The 20,406-nt window shown below is 37.4% G+C and overlaps 1 pseudogene; it reads right to left on the bottom strand.

Annotated features, from left to right (window-relative positions):
- Positions 1-1,735: 1,735 nt before the first annotated feature.
- LOC104084756 (phylloplanin-like) lies at positions 1,736-2,872 on the bottom strand (annotated as a pseudogene).
- Positions 2,873-20,406: the final 17,534 nt, after the last annotated feature.

The raw sequence follows: 20,406 nt of genomic DNA, 5'->3' as shown, positions 1-20,406 counted from the left end.
GGATCATCACAAAATGACTTAGAGTTCTACTACATGTATGACTACTACATTGAGTTAAGTACAAACTCTATAATGCAATCTAACCATCCTTATCTCGTGTAAGCTTATCCTTATCATGATCAGCTTCTTCAACATAACCATTGATAAATCCCTTCACATAATCTCAATTTTAAGTAAAATATACTCAACAAGGTCATCATCGAATTAGGGGATTCTTTTATAAGGGGGACATTACACTTTTAACGATAATTCGATTTGATTTGTTCAGAATAAAAGTATATCTCTATCCCCTTTCTCTATAATTTTTCAATTTCTTATTCGTATCTCATTCTGTTGAGGAGCTTTTCCGTGCATAATTTCTTAGGAGATCAATTGTTTCGATATTTTAGTTTTTTTCTTGAATTGAGCTGTAATAATGAATTATGGATTCATCCTTAATTGATGCGTGGATAGGAATTGGATTATGTGAAAGTAACATTTATAAAAGATGGAACGAAATAAGAAAATGAAAAAGACGTTTTTGGAGGAAAACAGAAACCATTAAACATGCTAAGAAGAGGAGATTTATGCACTTGGAATATTTTTGATTAACACATTTCATTATACCTGGTTAAGACATGTGTAATCTTCATATTAGATAGTAACAGTTCGTTCCGGAAAAATCTTTAGCTCTTTCATATGGTGAAAAAAATGCTTATATTAGGTAAATTAAACCTTCTTTATCCTCTGTTTTGAAAATTTTAAATATAGTCACAATGCTTTATATATAGTCACAATCCCAGTTAGTATTTTATTCTTCTTCTTGCAATTTTGCTGCTTTATGTATACTTGTACAGGGTTTTACGTAGGTGTTTGTCAAAGCCTCGTCACTATCTTGTCGAGGTTAGGCTCGACACTTACAAAGTATAATGGGTCGGTTGTACTCATACTACACTTCTGTACTTCTTGTGCAGATACTGGTATCGGTCCCAACGGTGCTTAGAGGTGCGTCGGCTCGTATCACTTTCACACCGAGGCTCGAGGCAGATCTACTGGCATTCGCAGACCTTGAAGTCCCCTTCCACTTGCTACTTTTATTGTTTATCTCTTTCGAACAATTATATTTATTGCAGACTGTGTTTGTAGACTTCTAGTTGCTCGTGTACTCGTGACTCCGGATTTCTGGGAATAGTTAGTATCATGTGGTTTATATTCGCAATATATTAGATTTGGCATTTAGTTCTCGTTGAATATCATTATTTTGTTTTTAATTGTTAAAATTGGTTAATTACTTATTTCATGTCGATTTGCCTAGCAAGTGAATGTTATGCGTCATCACGATCTCGAGGTTGGGATTTCGGGTCGTGACATTATCGTTGGATTCCTAACATATAATCTCTCGGAAGCTCCATTCAAGGACCCCCAAATATTTGGGATCAAAATCTTCGAATTACAGACCTTAGGCTTAATAACATGGATCTTTCTAAACTTTCCTTTTCCCTTCCCTAGAGATGTTATTGACAGCACTAATGCTAAATATCTCCTTTCCCATTAATCCCACCACGCATGATGCCCCTATTTGGGGTGTTGTTATTATATCTTTTCTTTATCTTTCTTTTACTATTCTTTTTACGTCCCTTAATTCGTTTTTCATGTGTCCCAATTGTGCAAAGTCATTAGGTCGAAACTCATTTTAGGGTCATCGCCACATATATAAAAGAAAATAAAGAAGGAAGGATAATAAACAAGAAAAATCTATAAACAAAATAAAAACACAAGCAATACGATTAGATGGCTCCAATATTTGACTTGCAAATATTATTTGTACTTTATTCACTAGTGGAAACAACAATCCTTATTTATCCAGTAAGCAGCTGGCCAAGAAGGTTAATTAACTAGCTGATGCATAGTAGTACTAATTAAGCACTAGCATCTAAGGTGAATATCTAGGCTAGCTCGTTAACTATAAATTGCGATTAAGATCAAGTCGAAAACCAGTAGGACCTAAAATGACACTAGGACGAAGGCCGATACTTCCAATAATGGTATTTACTAGCTGCAAGGGTGATTGCAAAAGCCCTTCAGCTGGTAAGCTCGCGTTACATGTTGAGAGTGGAGTTGCAACCACTAGACTGCAGTTGGATAGCAGCAATGGCAAAGTATTTACAAGAGGATCCAACACCAAGGAAAACACTCCAGATCCATTTGTTGTTGTACTTGATACCACATTTCTTGCTCCACACTGCAATTGCACTGATGCATCTGCAAAGTAAAATGATGTTAATATTATTTACGCAATTAGATCAACTTCGCATTTTAGGGATATGTTGAAGATATAATTAATTATGTAAATAAAAAGATATTATCTCACACCATTTAGACTTTTAGATGAAGTGATCGCACAATTCAACAAACAAAAACTTCTTATGAATGTGATGAATGATTATTAATTATATAATCATGGGGCCATATGCAACTTATTGACCGCGAGTGTAGGATTCATTCGGCTCAAGTTACTAAATATTTATACCATCCTCACCAATTGTTACAAAAGGAATAATAGATACATTATCATTCTCTTAGACTTCAAATCATCTTCCTACATTTTAAGAAAATTTACTTGTAGTTATCCTTTGGATGATCCGATAGTGTATATATACCAATATATCATAGGCTAATAACGCCACTTAGGACTTCTATCATAAGATTTTAGTGTATATATAGGGTAGAGTTTTTAGTCTATATAGGGCAGTGTGTATATATATATATTGAAACAAGCTGGGCTACTGCAATGGGGGTTGCGATTAATGCAGCCAAAAGGAAATTCAAGAAAATTTTTGCTGAAGCCATCGCAATTGTTTTTTGATATGTGATAGTTATTGCAGTAAAATATTGTGTTGCTCAATTAAGATGTGTGCATGACCAATTTATAGTAAATATCATTGGATGAAATTTCAAACCTCTAATCCACTTGTTGTGAAAGTGGATTATAAAGCTATTGCATGTGTATATGAATGAACTAATTGAAATTTCAAAAGCCCTAATCCACTTGTTCATTGCTATATTAGATGTCGGTGGTCACCCTGGCTATAACTACATACAATTACTCCAAGCTTCAATACTCAATAGCAGGCCATCCTTTGACTTCTAAAAACTACTTATTTTTAAAGCACTTTTATCAAAATAGTATTTCAGAGAAGTGCTTTCGGAGAAAACAATTTGTTTGGTAAATTTATTTGAGAGTATTTGATAAACATATTGTGTTTGGTCAATTCAGAAATATACTTTTCAGTGTTAAATTATAGGGGAAAAAAAGTATTAAAATTCATTTTACAATTATTATTATTTAAATAGAGAAAAAGTTATAAATAATTTTTATGTAAGACTTTAATTATGTTTATTATAGAAATATATATAGATTTTTAATCAATTAACATATAGTTAAACAAAAATAGGGAATATGAGAAGAGAATATTATTTATATTTGAGAGAGATATGGAATTAACTTATGGGAGATAATTTGGTAAATATAATTATTTTGTAAGAATATTTCTATATTGAAAATTTTAATTTTTCTTCTTTCGAGAAGCAGAAATGTCACGACCTAAAATTTCCACCATCGAGACCGCGATGGCACCTAACATTTCACTTGCTAGGCAAGCCAACGTTAGAATATAATTATCCATTTTAACAAAATTTTAAATTAATTAATAACAAGAAAACAAATGCAGAAATAAAGTCTGGAATAAAGTGAATACTCCATAATAATTGTGATATCTAAATACCATCCCAAAACTGGAGTCGCAAGTGCACGAGCTTATAGAATAATACAAATAAAGGTCTGAATAAAATTCAAGGTGTTTGAAATATAATACACAGCTGAGATAAGATAGAAGGAGACTTCAGAACTGCGAACGCTGTGCAGTTATACCTCAAGTCTCCACTGGTAGCTGTATCCGGGAAAATCTATAGTACGCCGCTAGGACCAACTCCGAAATCTGCACAAGAAGTGCAGAGTATAGTATCAGTACAACCGACCACATGTATTAGTAAGTGCCGAGCCTAACCTCGACGAAGTAGTGACGAGGCTATGGCAGGTCACTTACATTAACTTGTACGCAATAATAGTATTAACAACAACAATAGAAATAAATCAGGTAACTCATTTTAACAGTTGAAGCCAACTCAGCAGTCATAACTAATTATTATTTCCACCAATTTCTGTTGCGGCGTACAACACGATACTACAATATATTCATATTTAATTCTGTTGCAGCGTGCAACCCGCTCCTCCAATATATTCATTTCAATTAGTTCTGTTGCGGCGTGCAACCCGCTCCCCCAATATAAACTTTAAATAAGTCTGTTGCGGCGTGCAACCCAATCCCCCAATATATTTACTTTCATTTCCGTTGCGGCATGCAACTCGATCCCCCAATATATTTACTTTCATTTCTGTTGCGGCGTGCAATCCAATCCCCTAATATATTTTAACAGCTCATAAATATAATAAAAATTACTCCAATAAATATCACGTTCAATGAGAAACTATTAAGCATCAAGGCAGACAATAAGTATAATTTATTTATGAACAAACAATGACAATTAGCAATTAATTATGGAAATCATGGAGAAAATAAGCAGTTTAATATTTAGTATGCTAAATGTCAAATAACAATTAAGACACATAAGTCAAATAAGCATGTTACAATTATTGCAGGAATTCAAGAATTAATATTTGACAAGGAATATGAGTGAAACAATTAATATAATAATTAATTCATGATTTAAAATAATTTATGATTTTTCAAGTAATGCAAATAATTAATTTGACGACATATAGACACTCATCACCTTGCCTATACGTCATTCACATGCATCTCACGTAACAAATAATTTAAGGGTTCTATTCCCTCAAGTCAAGGTTAACCACGACACTTACCTACCTTTGCAACCAAGTTCAAGAATCCAATAAACCTTTGCCTCGCTAATTCATGTATGAAATCATCAAATCTAGTCATAAACAATTCAATATACTCAATACAAATCGCAGGGATTAATTCCATATGAATTTACTAATTTTTCGGATTAAAATCCGAAATTCATCTAAAAAATCGATAGTGGGGCCCACATCTTGAATCTCGAAAAAACTTACGAAATTCAAACACCCGTTCCGATACGAGTTCAACCATATAAAAATTATCAAATTCCGATGTCAAATGGACTTTCAAATCTTAAATATTCATTTTTGGAAAGTTTTACAAAAATTCCAATTTCCTCCGTCTAAATCCGAAATAAATGATGAATACAATCATAGATTCATGAAATATTATAAACGCTTTAGGATATAGAACACTTACCCCAATCCATATGGTAAAAATCGCCTCAAACATCGCTTAAATCTGAGCTCCATAGCTCCAAATATATTTAAAATGGCTAAAACCTCGAAATATATCTACTACCCAGGTATTTACTCTTCGCGATCGCGAAGCACAACTTTTCTCAGCCCAAAATTTGCCTTTCGCAATCACGAAGAACAAGTGCCCATCTCTTCCGGACAGTCTCTACTATAATGGTCATAACGTTTTGTACAAAACTCCAAATTGTAAATGGTTTAACTTTCTGAAAACTAGACACCAAGAGCTATAACTTTTATTTGTTGTTCATCTCCCAATTTCTTATAAATTGCGAGATATAAGCTTCTAAAGTCGGTTAGTACAGCAGAATTTTCCTCTACGCGATCGCGACAAGGCTTCCGCGATCGCGATTCACAGTGTTCAAACAGCAAAATTGCTCTTTGCGATCGTGACAGTTTGTCCGCGATCACGATGCATACCTCTGTGGCCAAAAACCAACAACTAAAAATGGCATAGAAATGGTCTGAAACTACCCTGAAACTCACTCAAGCCACTCGGGGCCCCGTCCCAACATACCAACAAGTCTCAAAACATATTACGGACTTAGTCAAAACCTTAAATCACATCAAACAATGCTAAAACCACGAATCATACCCCAATTTAAGCTTAATGAAATTAATAAATTTTAAATTCTACATTCGACGCCGGAACCTATCAAATCAAGTCTGATTGACCTCAAATTTTACACACTAGTCATAAATAATATAACGGACCTACTCCAACTTTTGGAATCGGAATCCGACCATGATATTGTGCTTTTCACATAAAAACTTTCCGAGAAATTATACGGACTGTGCACGCAAGTCGAGGTATGATAAATTATGCTTTTCAAGGTCTTAGAATACCGAATTAACTATTAAATTTAAATATGACCTTTTGGGTCATCACAAGAAATTTATAGTTTCTCCTCAATGGTAGAAAAACTACTTCTGATACTGCTTAGAAGAACTTTTAATTCTTGGTCAAACACCTCAAATCTAAAAAAAAAAATACTTTTCTAAAATATTTACTTTTCAGAAGCTTAGTAAGACAACCTACTTACGATTTGGGCACGAAATGACTAAAACTTATAATAAAGTGGTAGTGATGATGTCTAGACAGGGAAAATCTATAATGTCACCTAGATCCCTTTATGTACTAATGAAAGAAGCTTACGGTGAGGGCAAGGGGCTGGGCGGGAAAAGGTCAGGTCTTAATATTTCACTTTGTTGGGTTCGGTCATCGAATCTCAAAGACTGTGTATGACTCTTCAAATATACGGGTAAAGGTCTTAGACCCCATAGACGGGCAAAGGCACTAAGTCCGGGGCCCCACGCCACATTCTGCCATATCCATAGTAATGTCAAACCATTAGCTCTGATACCAGTTGTTGGGCTAAAACGGCTCAAAGATATACTTAACATAGTGTAATATTGTACGTTTTGAACCAAGGCCACACATTTTTTGCAAAATGCCCCACACTATTAAAAAAAATTCAACTCATTATAAGTAAGTTTTTTCCTTTTTACTTTTCATGTGAGACTTTATTACACATACCCAACACACTTTTACTAAAAATAAAAAGGTAAAAAAGAAGATACAGAATGTATTTAGTCATATTTCACGATGTGTATATATATGGACCAAAGGATTCTCCTCACAATCACAAAGGGGTAGAATTCTTAAGCAGGAGAACACTTTAAATTCCAAGAAAGAAGGAAAATAAAAGATTTGTATTTACGGTTATCCACCGTGGATTTGATAATTGTTGCATAAAGAAAAAGTAAACATTCATGTGGACCATACTCCATAGAGATCTTGAACTTTTGGTTAAAAAGTAGTAAATTTTTTAGTAAATGTATGCCTTATATTGTGGAGTATTTAAATAGCTTCTCCTAATGAAAAGATGAGTCAAATGGTTTTGTGGGTCTTTACAAACTTGTTTTTTTTTAGGAAATATACTATTAGGTTATTCCCCTAGTAGCTGTTATATATAATAAATCCCAAACTGGATAAAACTTACAAAATATTTAGGTAAACTACAAACAAACAATACAACAAAGAACTCCAATGGCTATTGCTACCAAATACAATGTAGCAGTAGTGTAATGAAAGCTGGAAAATACAAGGCTAGTAATTTGAAACATCCAATTATTGTCGACGACTATGAATGCACACACCAGTTACCAATAATTTATTGTGGCACCTACAAAGCTCTCACCAGGCGCCATTTGTTGCAATCCAAATGAGTAGGTATGTTTAAATTCAATAGTTGTAAAGCAAAGCATTTTGGACATTGTGAACTTTGGGTTGAAAATTCCAGCATCATTGTTGACACATTAAACATGAATTTGACATGAAAGCATAAAAGAGACAGAGTTGTCTTCTTGATACATGAGGACAATATAGTGTCTTCTCATCTCCAGATTGAGCATGCATACTCACTAATACCACTGGATAATGATATAACACTAAACTGTTAATACCAAGAACAGATGTAAGCATCAGTTTTTCTTGTATTTCATGTGAGTAGATATCCTCAGTTTGATATACAAACACCAACAATTCATACACAAAGAAGTTGATCATATGTGAAGTCATGCAATTCTATGAATAAATGCAATCACATCCAGTATAAGCCTTATCTATGAGATGCCTGCTTGACTCCATGGTTCTGTATGATGTTAAAACACCCCCAGAATGAGCATGATAATATGCTAATGCCACTGAGAAATAGTCTAACACCACACAAATATTACACAGTAGTCAAGCTCAGTCCATGTGATAACTGTCTGTGTAGCTACCTCAGATTGCTATCCAAGACACGATGCTTGTGATGTATAGTAGGATAGCTTCTAGTTTTCTGAACCTGATGTGTACTGATATCTTTGTTGTTTCTGAGTAAGTACAACAGATTGTTGACCACTTCAAGCTGATTAAAATTGATTTGTATAGCATGATTGTGCTGCCATCTGTGTTGCTGACATGTTGTTGTTGTAATGTGTTGAAAAAACCCCCATAATGAGCATTTCAATATGCTAATACCTTTGGGAGTTGATACTAGAACAAATAGGCAGTAACAATCTTCAGAAGAACAACAGACACATGTTATGTAGAAACAGTAACGCTTGACTAATGTTCTACTGAGTATTTGTGATGTCAACACCCCACCACTGGCCCAAGAAAACTTATCCTATCTCTGATACCTACAAAATAAAGCAAACAAGTTAGGATGTAATGTTGTGTTCTTAGGTTCCTGTGTGTGCTGAAAGCTTTGAGGATGACTGGGTGGTGAGTGATGAAGAAGGGTTGTTGTTGATGCTGGCTTGTGAGTCTCTTGTTGGATATCTTCAAGTCATTCCCACACTGAATATGTTGCCATATTGATAGCAGGAGGACTTAGTGAGATAAGTCAGAGTCATGCAATGTCTTCCCACTAAGAGCAGCAAATTATTGCTATCTGTAATCAAGGCAGCACTGACAAGGCATTATCCAAAATTTATTGCTATGTGTTTTCAACACACATACATGCAATAAGCAGTGACAACTCCAACTGGCAGTTAATAACAGACCAGACACAAAACATTAACCAATTAAACCAGTAGTTGTTGAGGAAGCAGTACTGGTTCTGCTGAAAACCAATCATTTCTGTGATTGTCTTCTGTGCAAAAGCAGTGCAGGTTAAGCATCCTTTGAGTAAAAACTTTTTTTCAGTTTTATGGCCCTATCTTTTTTTTTTTTATACATGAGAGATTTACTTTTACACATAAGAGATCTAAAAGGGACACTTTCTTAATTTTAACATTGTAAATGGTCATGAGCATATAATAAGAGTAATTAATTAGGAAATAACATTGCGGAACTAGTAATCAACTCGCGTTAATTCCATGATTATGGAAACTGAGTTGTCTGCGAGATTAAACTTCGATGATTCCCATGCCCTCATTCTCTTTAGCACTGGTGGAGATAGAATTTTCACTAAAGAATATCAAAATATAAAAAATTAAATACAACGAAATATCAAGGAGAGTCAAGTAACTATACATAAAACAAAAATAATCATCACCACTAATCTCCTCATTATCACCACTTGTTTGGTCCCTCATTCTTTTTCTTTAATGGGGATGGAAAGTGAAAAATTAGGATAAATTATTTTATAAACTTAGAATAAGTATTTGCTAATTAACTTTCATGTCTAAAATGCAGTTGTCTAAGCTAGTGGTAACTTTTATGAACAAGAATTGCAAAATTAAAGTTGGGGACACTCTTACAACTCTAGGTGCTTCCCTCACAACAAGTTTCCCATTATACCACTTTATTTCATCCGAGCAGGCAATAATTGCTTTGTTAAGATTTAATAATCCTTGTTCCTGCCAAAATACGCAGACAAAAAAGTTCAACAAAATTTGCTTATTCAACTTAGGACATGAAAGGTTCCTTGCCATATAAGTTGCTTGGCTAAAGAATAATAAGAAATAAAAATAATACTAGCCAAGCTATATAGTACTAGCCGTTAGTAAACTGTGTTCAAAACAGAAATGTAAATTATAAGAGATGAACTGTCACGACCCCAACTTCGCTCCGTAGTTAGTCGTGATGACACCTAGTCTCTAAGAATAGTTAAGCCTGACACTTACTGAATTAAATGACAAAATTAACCTAAATAACTATCGAACATAAACCATAATCTTCTATAATAATCAAACAACCTCGAGTACAATACAATATCCCAAAACCGATAGTACAAGTCATAAGCTCTACTGAGTTCACTAGAAACTTTCTAAGTACAAACTGTTCCAAAATAGAAATAAACTATACAAAGTAAAATATTAGAAGGTGATTCTGAGGCATGTGAACACGATGGCAGGTATATCTTGAGTCTCCACATCAATGTCTGATCAACTAGCTAATGATTCACAAACTCTGAAATACCTGGATCTGCACAACAATGTGCAGAAAGCGTAGCATGAGTATACCATAATGGTACCCAGTAAGTATCAAGACTAATCTTGGTTGAGTAGTGACTAGGGACAATCAAGAAACCTACTAGACATGACAACCTGTACGAGTATAAATATGAAACTAACAAGGAACAATACCAATATAGAGCTAAGCATGGTAAACGACAATAATACTTGCAATAGAAAATTAGAAGCAATAATTATCAACAAGGAACAAACTGGTAATAACAATGTAGAGTAAGCCGAATACAGTTTAAGTCCGGTGAAACTAAGTAAGGGAAACAAGATCTACTCAAGAACGACCGCTTTCACACAAGATCTACTCAAGAGTTTCCCCGAGGTACCACATCTCTTTATTTCAATTCACGGGTCCCAATTCACGAACCCTAATCACTTGGCATTGTTACGACCCAAAATCCTACCATAGGCGTCGTGATAGAACTTAGTCTCTAAGACTAGGTAAGCTATGTACAATTACATTTCAAGCCTTTTTTTTAAATATGAATTAAATAAGTAATCAAAACAAACAGCGAAAATAAATATGAAAACCTCCCAAGACTGGTAATACTGAGTCACGAACTCTAACTGAATGCATGAAATGATCTCAAAGATAGAATACTCTATACTGTTTGAATAATAATTAACAGTACAATAAAATGAGAAGACTCCAAAGAACTGCGACAACCAAGCAGCTCTATCTTGAATCCTTGTGATGCCACTTTAACTTTGTCCGAGTCCGATAGCTCCAATACTTGGCTCTTCACAAAAATGTGCAGAAGTATAGTATGAGTACACCACGGTTGGTACCCAGTAAGTATCAAGACTAACCTTAGTGGAGTAGAGATGAGGTACAGTCAAGACACTCACTAGTCTAATAACCTATGCAATATGATATATAAAATAATAGGAAACAAATAACAATAAGAACAATACAAATCAACCAGTGATATGCACAGTAGGGAAACAAGAACACCATTAATATCGCTCAACAATCAATAAATACAAATACACCTAATTAAATCAAGTCCTTCAAATAATTATCTTTCACATATAATTCTTCCGAATTAATCTCTTTCAAATATAATTCCCTCATATAAATATTTTTTAAATATACTTCCTTCAAATAAATCTCTCTCATATATAATTTATTCAAATAAATATCTTTGGAATATAATTCTTTCAAATAAATCTTTTTGATTAAAAATCCTTCCAAATAAATATTTTGAATATAATTCTTTCAATTAAAAGTCACCATGTAACACCTCATTTCATAATCATAAAATACGTGTCTCAGCCCAATTTCATATTTCCACGGTACCTCGTGCAGATTTCTCTATCACAACCGCACAGAAAACTCACGTGCCAAATATCATTATCATTTAATCACGGCACCACGTGCCCACATTTCATATCACAACTGCACGGATAATTCACCTGCCAATATGATCATTATTTACTCACGGTACCTCGTACCCACAGTTCTCTTCATAATCCACCTGACAGTAGCCACAGACCCTCAATCTCAACATAAATTAGATTGTTATTAATTTACCAGCAACAAGATAAAATTGCACAAGGTATAAAAATGAACACAAGGAAAATTACAACATCACATAAAAATTACCAACGCAACAACTCCACATCATCACATATCATCCCTGACAATAGCCACTCTTAACTCTCCTATATACACCCTTATCACTCCTATAATAGCCTCCCTTATCCCTACACTTTGACAATATCAATAGCTACCCTTATCTGCAATGACCCGGCCGGTCGTTTTGAGTGTATTAGCTCTGATACCCTATTTACTATTTTCTCTGTATCTGTTTCTGCTTATGTGACTTGTCGGGAGGTCTTTTTTTTGATTTCGGAGTGTTTTGGGAGACTTAGTCCTAAAACGGAAGCTCAAGTCTTAGGATTTTGATCGTAATCGAAAGTGTGTAAAAATGACTCCGAAATGGTGTTTTGTTTGTTTCGTTAGCTCCGTTGGGTGATTTTGGACTTAGTAGCGTGTCCGGACTATGAATTTAAGGTTTGTAGCTAATTTAGTCTTTAAATGGCGGGGGGTTGACTTTTTGATATCGGGGCCGGATTCCAATTCCGGAAGTTGGAATAGGTCCGTAATGTTAAATATGACTTGTGTGCAATATTTTAGGTCAATCAAACGTGGTTTGGTAGGTTTCGGCGTCGTTTGTAGAATTTGAAATTTTTTAAGTTCTTTAGGCTTGAATCTGGGTGTAATTGGTGTTTTGATGTTGTTTTGAGCGATTCGAAGGCTCGACTATGTTTGTATGGTATTTTAGGATTGGTTGGTATGTTTGGTTGAGGTCCCTGGGACCGCGGGTGAGTTTCGGATATTTAATGGATCATTTTTGGACTTGGCATGATTGCTAAAGTTCTGGTTTTAACAGGTTCTGATTTCCTTGCATGTGATCGTATGGATTCATTCGCGATCGCGTAAGCTTATTTGGGGCAGAGGTGAGTTTGTTCTATGCGATCGCAGAGTTAGGAACGCGATCGCGTATGTTCGTGAAGATGTGCTTCGCGAACGCGTGGCTAAGGTCGCGTTCGCGTAGAAGGATTTGAGCAGGAGGGGAGGTATGTCCAATGCTCTATGCGATCGCGTGAGGCAGGATGCGATCGCATAGATATGAGAGGCAGTGATCCGTGATCACGTGTTTGATTCCGCGATCGCGTAGGGTAAAACTGTAGGGCAGCATAGTTGTGCTTCGCGATCGCGAGGATTGTTCCGTGATCATGATGAAGGATATCTGGGCAGGCAGTATTAATTTAAAAAATGATGGTTTGAAGCCATTTTGCATATTTTGAGCTAGAGAACACGGAATTGGGCGATTCTTGAAGGGATTTTCATGGAGTTGATTGGGGTAAGTGATTCTGATGATTTCATCTTTAATTTTATCATCTAATTTGTGATTTGGTGTGAGAAAGTGGGGAAAAAGAGGAAGAACTCTTGAGTTGGGATTTTGAGGTTTTGAATGGGATTTTTTTATCGAATTTGTGTAAATTTGGTATGGTTAGACTCGTGAGTTAATGGGCTTTCGGGTTTTGTGACTTTTGTCGGATTTCAAGACGTGGGCTTGGGAGCCGGGTTCGGGCCAATTTTGGATTTTGGCTATAATTTAGTACTTTTCTTGTGGAATTGATCCCTTTAGCCTATATTGATTGTATTGTTCTACTTGTGGCTAGATTCAGGACGTTTGGAGACCGATTTGAGAGGCAAAGGCATTTCAGAGTAGAGATTTGCTCGATTTGAGGTAAGTAATAGTCTTAAATATGATTTTGAGGGTATGAAACCCTAAGAATTGGTATGATGTGAGTGTTTGAAGGTGACGCACATGCTAGGTGACGGGCATGTGAGCGTGTACCATGAGGGATTGTGACTTGGTCCGTCTCGTGAGACTGTAAAGTCGAATAGCCATTGTTATTACTTGTTTTTCCTTATCATTGAGCAATTAACTGATTATCATGATATTCTGTGAGCCCGAGGGGATGGAGAGGTTAGTGACTGAGATAGGACCTAAGACGGTCGCTGAGTTCGTGCGCGAGCTGACTATTGGAGACTTACGAGGTAGCTGTCGGCGTCCGCAGTCCTTGTTTCTCCTTCCTTATTATCTTTTCTCTCTTGTATTAGCATTTGACACAGACTCTAGTAGACTCTGTTTTCTAGATTGGTTGTTAGATGCTCGTGACTTAGTGACACCACGATGTCGGGGTATTTTTTCCGCACTTATGTTTTAATCTGGTTTTACTCCCGTTTTATGAAAAACTCCGGTTATTTTAAATGTCTTAATTAATTTCTGTTAAATTTTGAAAGTGTTTTGGAAAGGTCGGCTTGCCTAGTACCACGATAGGCACTATCACGACGGGTTAGGTTTTGGGTTGTGACAAGTTTGTATTTGAGCATAGGTTACATAGGTCTCAAGAGTCATGAGCAGGTTTAGTAGTGTCTTGCGGATCGGTACGGAGAAGTCCGTACTTATCTTCGAGAGGTTGCCGGACCTTAGGAAACTTCACATGCTTGAATTATTGTCGTGTGATATTGTTGATTCTAGTAACTAAACATCTGTTGCTCATTCTCTCATAGATGGTGAGGACTCATACCAGCGGGCAGGATGGATAACCACCAGTACCACCAGCCAGGGCCGTGAGAGGCCGAGGCCACAGTAAGGGCAGAAGTGCGGCCCGCACAGCAGTTGGGACAGTACCTGCACATCTACTAGTTGCCCCAAATTAGGACCGGATTCCAATTGTTGATGCACCAACTCAGGCACCACCTGTGCCTATTGTGAATCCAGGCCTTCAGGAGGCCTTAGCTCAGATTCTGACCACGGGTACCAGTCTTGCTCATGCGGTCTCTGTTCCGGCCACAACAACCACTTCTCAGGCCAGGGGAGGTGCTCAGATTCCCGCTGCACGCACACCAGAGCAGGTGGTATAGGGATTCTAGACACCGGGGGCACCACTAGCCCAGTCGGTTGCAGCTGCTCAGGATTATGTGGTTCCTGCTATGCCCGAGGATGAGTAGCATAGATTGGAGAGGTTTGGGAGACTCCAGCCTCCATCTTTCAGTGGTGCAGAGGGAGAGGATGCACAAGGTTTCTTGGACAGGTGTTAGAGGATACTCTGTACAACAAGTATTCTAGAGGCCAGTAGGGTCTCATTCACTACCTTTCAGTTCTCTGGGGGTGCCTTCAGTTGGTGGGAGGCTTACGAGAGGCGTAGGCCGGTTGGCGCAACACCCCTTACGTGGCAGCAGTTCTCCGGTCTATTCCTGGAGATGTTCCTGCCACAGTCCTTCAGAGAGGAACTGCGCAGGCAGTTCAAGCAGCTTCGTCAGGGTGAAATGTCGGTGATGCAGTATGAGATGCGATTCTTGGAGTTGGCCCGTTATGCTATCTGGTTGGTTCCCACAGAGAGGGAGAGGATCAAGAGGTTTATAGATGGCCTCACTTTTCAGCTGCGATTGTTTATGCCCAGAGAGAGAGTGTCCGGTGCTACTTTTGATGAGGTTGTCGACATTGCGCGTCATATTGAGATGAATCGCAGTCAGGAAAGGGTTGAGAGAGAGGCCAAGAGGCCTCGTGGACAAGGTGTATTTAGCAGTGTTCCTTCAGGGGTGATTCCTTTCAGACATGCTCAGACGACTCGCCCAGTCCACCGTGGTGCATCATCTAGTTATGGTTCACACAGTTATCAGGAGGGCCATTCATCTCTTAGTGCCCTAACATAGTTAGGATATAGAACACTTACCCCAACAAGCTTGTGAAAAATCCCTCCAGAATCTCCCAAATCTGAGCTCCAAAAATTTCAATCGAAATGAAGAAATGACTGATTTTCAATCCAAAAATTGCCTCGCACCTGCGGAATAATTTCCACTTCTGTACACATCGCAGGTGCGAGGCAATTGCCCGCTTCTGCGGTTCTTCTTGTGCTTCTGCACATGAGGTGTCGCTTCTGCGACCTTCTCAGCTCCCTCTCTTCAGCCGCTTCTGCGAGAAGCATCTCGTTTATACGAGGTCGCTTCTGCGATCAAGCTTTCGCATAAGCGATCACACCAGCAAGTCCAAAATTCCAGTAGCTTTTTTCAAGTCCAAATTGGTCCGTTAGCCATCCAGAATCCATCCGACGCCCTCGGGACTTTAACCAAATATACCAACATGTCCCAAAATACAATACAAACTTATTCGAGGCTTCAAAACACGTAAAGCAATGACGAAATTACAAATCACGTATCAAATCCAATTATTAGTTTTCAAATCTTCCAACTTCTATATTTTGCGCCAAAACGTATCAAATCAATCCGGAATGACTTAAATTTTTTCACCCAAGTCATAAATGACGTAATGGAACTATTCTTATTTCTGGAATCGAAATCCGACCTCGTTATCAAAAATTCAACCTTCGGTCGGACTTTCAAAAAAATCTTCTATTTTTCAACTTTCGCCAAAATATGTCGAATTGTCCTACGCACTTCCAAATCCAAATCCAGACACACGCCTCAGTCCAAAGTCACCATACGAAGCTATTAACATCAACAAAATTCCATTCAGGGGTCGTTTACTCAAAAGTCAACTCTTCAGTAAACTCTTTCCATTTAAGCTTCTAACTAAGAATTAATCCATTAATTAAATTTCGAATCTTCTGTAAAATCAAACTCAACCACACCCGCGGGTCAAAATACACATTACGAAGCTGCTCGGGACCTTAAGTCACTGAATGGAGCATAAACTCTTAAAACGACAAGTCGGATTGTTACACTCTCCCCCTCTTAAACATACGTTCGTCCTCGAACGTGCTAAGAATTATTCTGATGACATTAAATTACAGAGTACATTATTTCACACATACTAACGGGTGATTCTACGTCACCGCATATTTAACAGGGATCTGACAATATCATCTTAGTGGAGATTATTTCTTTTATTCACACTTATAAGCCTTTAAACCAATTCCTCACAATCCAAATAAATTTCAAATTCCTTATATCAACACACGGTATTAGTCTCGACCGGCTGTAGCAATTCGTGCCTACGCACACATCATACGCATGTCCATAACCACATCTCTGGTCATAATAGATGTTTATAATTAATTTCCAGCATCTTCAATTATTCTCATATTCACCAAAATCTCATTTCAACTTTTCGTAACACTGACAGCAACACGCGAGGCATGAATACCTCATAATTATTTATCTGAATTAACGAGTCATATTTAACGCCACCTGGGAACCCACCTTATAGGATAAAAATCAATGTTTACAGCACGAATATGGCTAAATATGCACAGAAAAATATACAAAAATTATCAAATAAGCCTCACATGCATGACTCCCTATTTATACTATAGTAAATATTTAGTTTCACAAAGGAAGAATTTAAACTCATAAAAATTTTCACCACAAGGACCTCGTCCTTATATAACTTCCACCACGCCTTGTAGCCCGGTTTACATATTTCATATCATATATATAAAAATGTGAGGATCTCGTCCTCAACTCCTAATCACAAGTATTTTGCATATTGTGTCAACTGAAATTTTCAATTTCCATTCTTTATTCTTTTCAATATATTTCGTAAACAATTTTCACAACACATAATGAACCCTCATCCCGGTAGGGCATATAATTCATAAAATTGAAATCAATTATTTCGAAATCACCTCAAAACATAGTGAATATTAAAATTCCTTTTGACTTATATCCCTAAATGGTACACAAAATAAAAATGATAGACACGGGCTAACATCATCAAATCTCCCCAACATGGTCACAATGTTACGGAGCTCATCCATAAGCAGAGCATAATAGGACGACTCGCCTCAAAATTCAGAACCGAATCAAATTAAGAAAAAGTATCCTTTTATAACAAATCAGGATCATACCTGTAACGACACCATCTGGTGTAGTGGCCTCAGCCACACCATAACAAATATATTAGCGGGATGCGCCGCCATCTCTAGGGCGCCCTCTACCCTGTTGTCCTCCATCTATAACTGGTTGCGCACGTGGGGTAGTAACTGCATTGGGGCCCATGTCCTGAGTGTTCTGATAAAATCCACACATCCCAAGTCTGGGATAATCTCTCATAATGTGCCTAGTATCACCACACTCATAACAACCCCTCTGAGGTCGCGACCGCTCGTACTGAGTCTGTGCCGGATAACTGGAATAACCACTAAAAGAATCTCGTGTCGGTGGTGCACTATAAAAACTTACTGGAGTACCCCAATTTATCTGATGTGCGGACTGAGCTGGCCGATTGCTCGAGCCTCCTCCATAATGGGTCATAGCTGAAGAGTAAAATCCACTGAACCATCCAGAGCTTCGAGATCTTTTGGCCTCCTTAGACTCCCTTTTCTCACCTAGAACACCCTCAATCCTCCTCCCAATCTCCACTACTTCTGGAAATGGAGTATCAGTTTGCAGCTCTCGAGCCATGCATATTTTAAGATCATAATCGAGCCCCTCAATGAATCTACGAACCTGCTCTCTGACTGTAGGTACAAAGATAGGTGCACGACGGGCTAATTCACTAAACCTTATAGCATATTCTGACACTGTCATAGTGCCCTGACGCAACCGTTCAAACTCTGTGCGCCACGCATCTCGGAGAGTCTGGGGACCAAACTCTTTCAAAAACATGCCACCACTGATACGCTGCGCTTGACAATTGAAATGTAGTAAAGGCAACTCTGCTCACTTCCATAATACCCATAGTGCGGAGAATACAGTGACACTTTTATAGAAATCCTTGGGCATCCTCTGAAGTTGTGCCACTGAAAGTAGGTGGACTATACCTTTTAAATCTCTCAAGTCTCTTTTGTTCTTCTTCTGATGCCTATGGCCTAACCTTAAGCTGAACCACAATAAAGGGTTGTACCAGTACTACACCCAAAACCTGACCAATGTGAACTCGTTGCTCTGGAATACGGGGGTAGGAGTCTGAGTTACTCTCCCAATCTGTGAAATTGGTGCAACAGAGATCAACCCTGCCTGAGTTAATGTACCAAACATACTCAGGAACTATGCAAAAGTCTCCTGAAATCCGGGGTAACAACAAGAGTTTTTGGTACCTGTCCCCCAACTAGAGCTACTGGCGGCTCCTCAACTGTTGTTCTGACAGGTGCTCTAGTCACGGCACGTGCCCTTCCTCGGCCTCGACCTCTTGCGGCCCTAGCACAATGTGTGGGTGCTTGGTCAGTTGACCCGGTAGCATGCGTCATCACCATCCGTGAGAGAATAGAGATACAAAGGCTGAAATTCCAATTTCAACAAACTCTGCACGACAGAAATGAAAGAAGTAGAAATTTCCTAACAGCTTTGTAGCCTCTTGAAGATAAGTACAAACGTCTCTGTACTGATCTGCAAGACTCTACTAGACTCATTCATGGCTCGTAGAACCTATGAACCTAGAGCTCTGATACCAACTTATCAAGACCCAAAATCCCATCACAGGAGTCGTGATGGTACTTAGTCTCTAAGACTAAGTAAGCCAAATACTATTACATTTCAAGCCATCTTTTTTTTAATATGAATTAAATAGGTAATCAAAACCAACAACGGAAACAAATATGAAACCCTCCCAAGACTGGTAATACTGAGTCACAAACTCTAACTGAATACATGAAATGATCTCAAGGATCGAATACTCTATACTGTTTGAGTAATAATTAACAATACAATAAAATGGAAAGACTCCATGGAACTGCGACGACCAAGCAGCACAACCTTGAATCCTTGCGATCCCACTTTAACTTTGTCCGAGTCCAATAGATCCAATACCTGGCTCTGCACAGAAATATGTAGAAGTGTAGTATGAGTACACCGCGGTCGGTACCCAGTAAGTATCAAGACTAACCTCAGTGGAGTAGAGACGAGGTACAGTCAATACACTCACTAGTCTAATAACTTGTGCAATATGATATACAAAATAATAGTAAACAAATAACAATAAAGGTAACACAAATCATCCAGTGATATGTACAACAGGGCAACAAGAACACCATTAATATCTCTCAACAATTAATAAATACAAGTACACCGAATTAAATCAAGTCCTTCAAATAAATATCTTTCACATATAATTCTTCCGAATAAATCTCTTTCAAATATAATTCCCTCAAATAAATATATTTCAAATATACTTCCTTCAAATAAATCTCTCTCAAATATAATTTCTTCAAATAAATATCTTTCAAATATAATTCTTTCAAATAAATCTTTTTGAATAAAAATCCTTCCAAATAAATATTTTGAATATAATTCTTTCAATTAAAAGTCACCATGTGACACCTCATTTCATAATCATAAAATACGGGTCTCAGCCAAATTTCATATTTCCACGGCACCTCGCGCAAATTTCTCTATCACAACCGCACGGACAACTCACGTGCCAAATATCATTATCATTTAATCACGGCACCACGTGCCCACATTTCATATCACAACTGCATGAAAAACTCACTTGCCAATATCATCATTATTTACTCACGACACCTCGTGCCCACATTTCGCTTCATAATCCGCCTAGCAGTAGCCACAGGCC

This window comes from Nicotiana tomentosiformis, chromosome 9, assembly GCF_000390325.3.
Source record: "Nicotiana tomentosiformis chromosome 9, ASM39032v3, whole genome shotgun sequence".
Classification (NCBI taxonomy): Eukaryota; Viridiplantae; Streptophyta; class Magnoliopsida; order Solanales; family Solanaceae; genus Nicotiana; species Nicotiana tomentosiformis.
The sequence above is the reverse complement of the archived record's forward strand: the minus strand, read 5'-3'. Positions and strand labels throughout refer to the sequence as shown.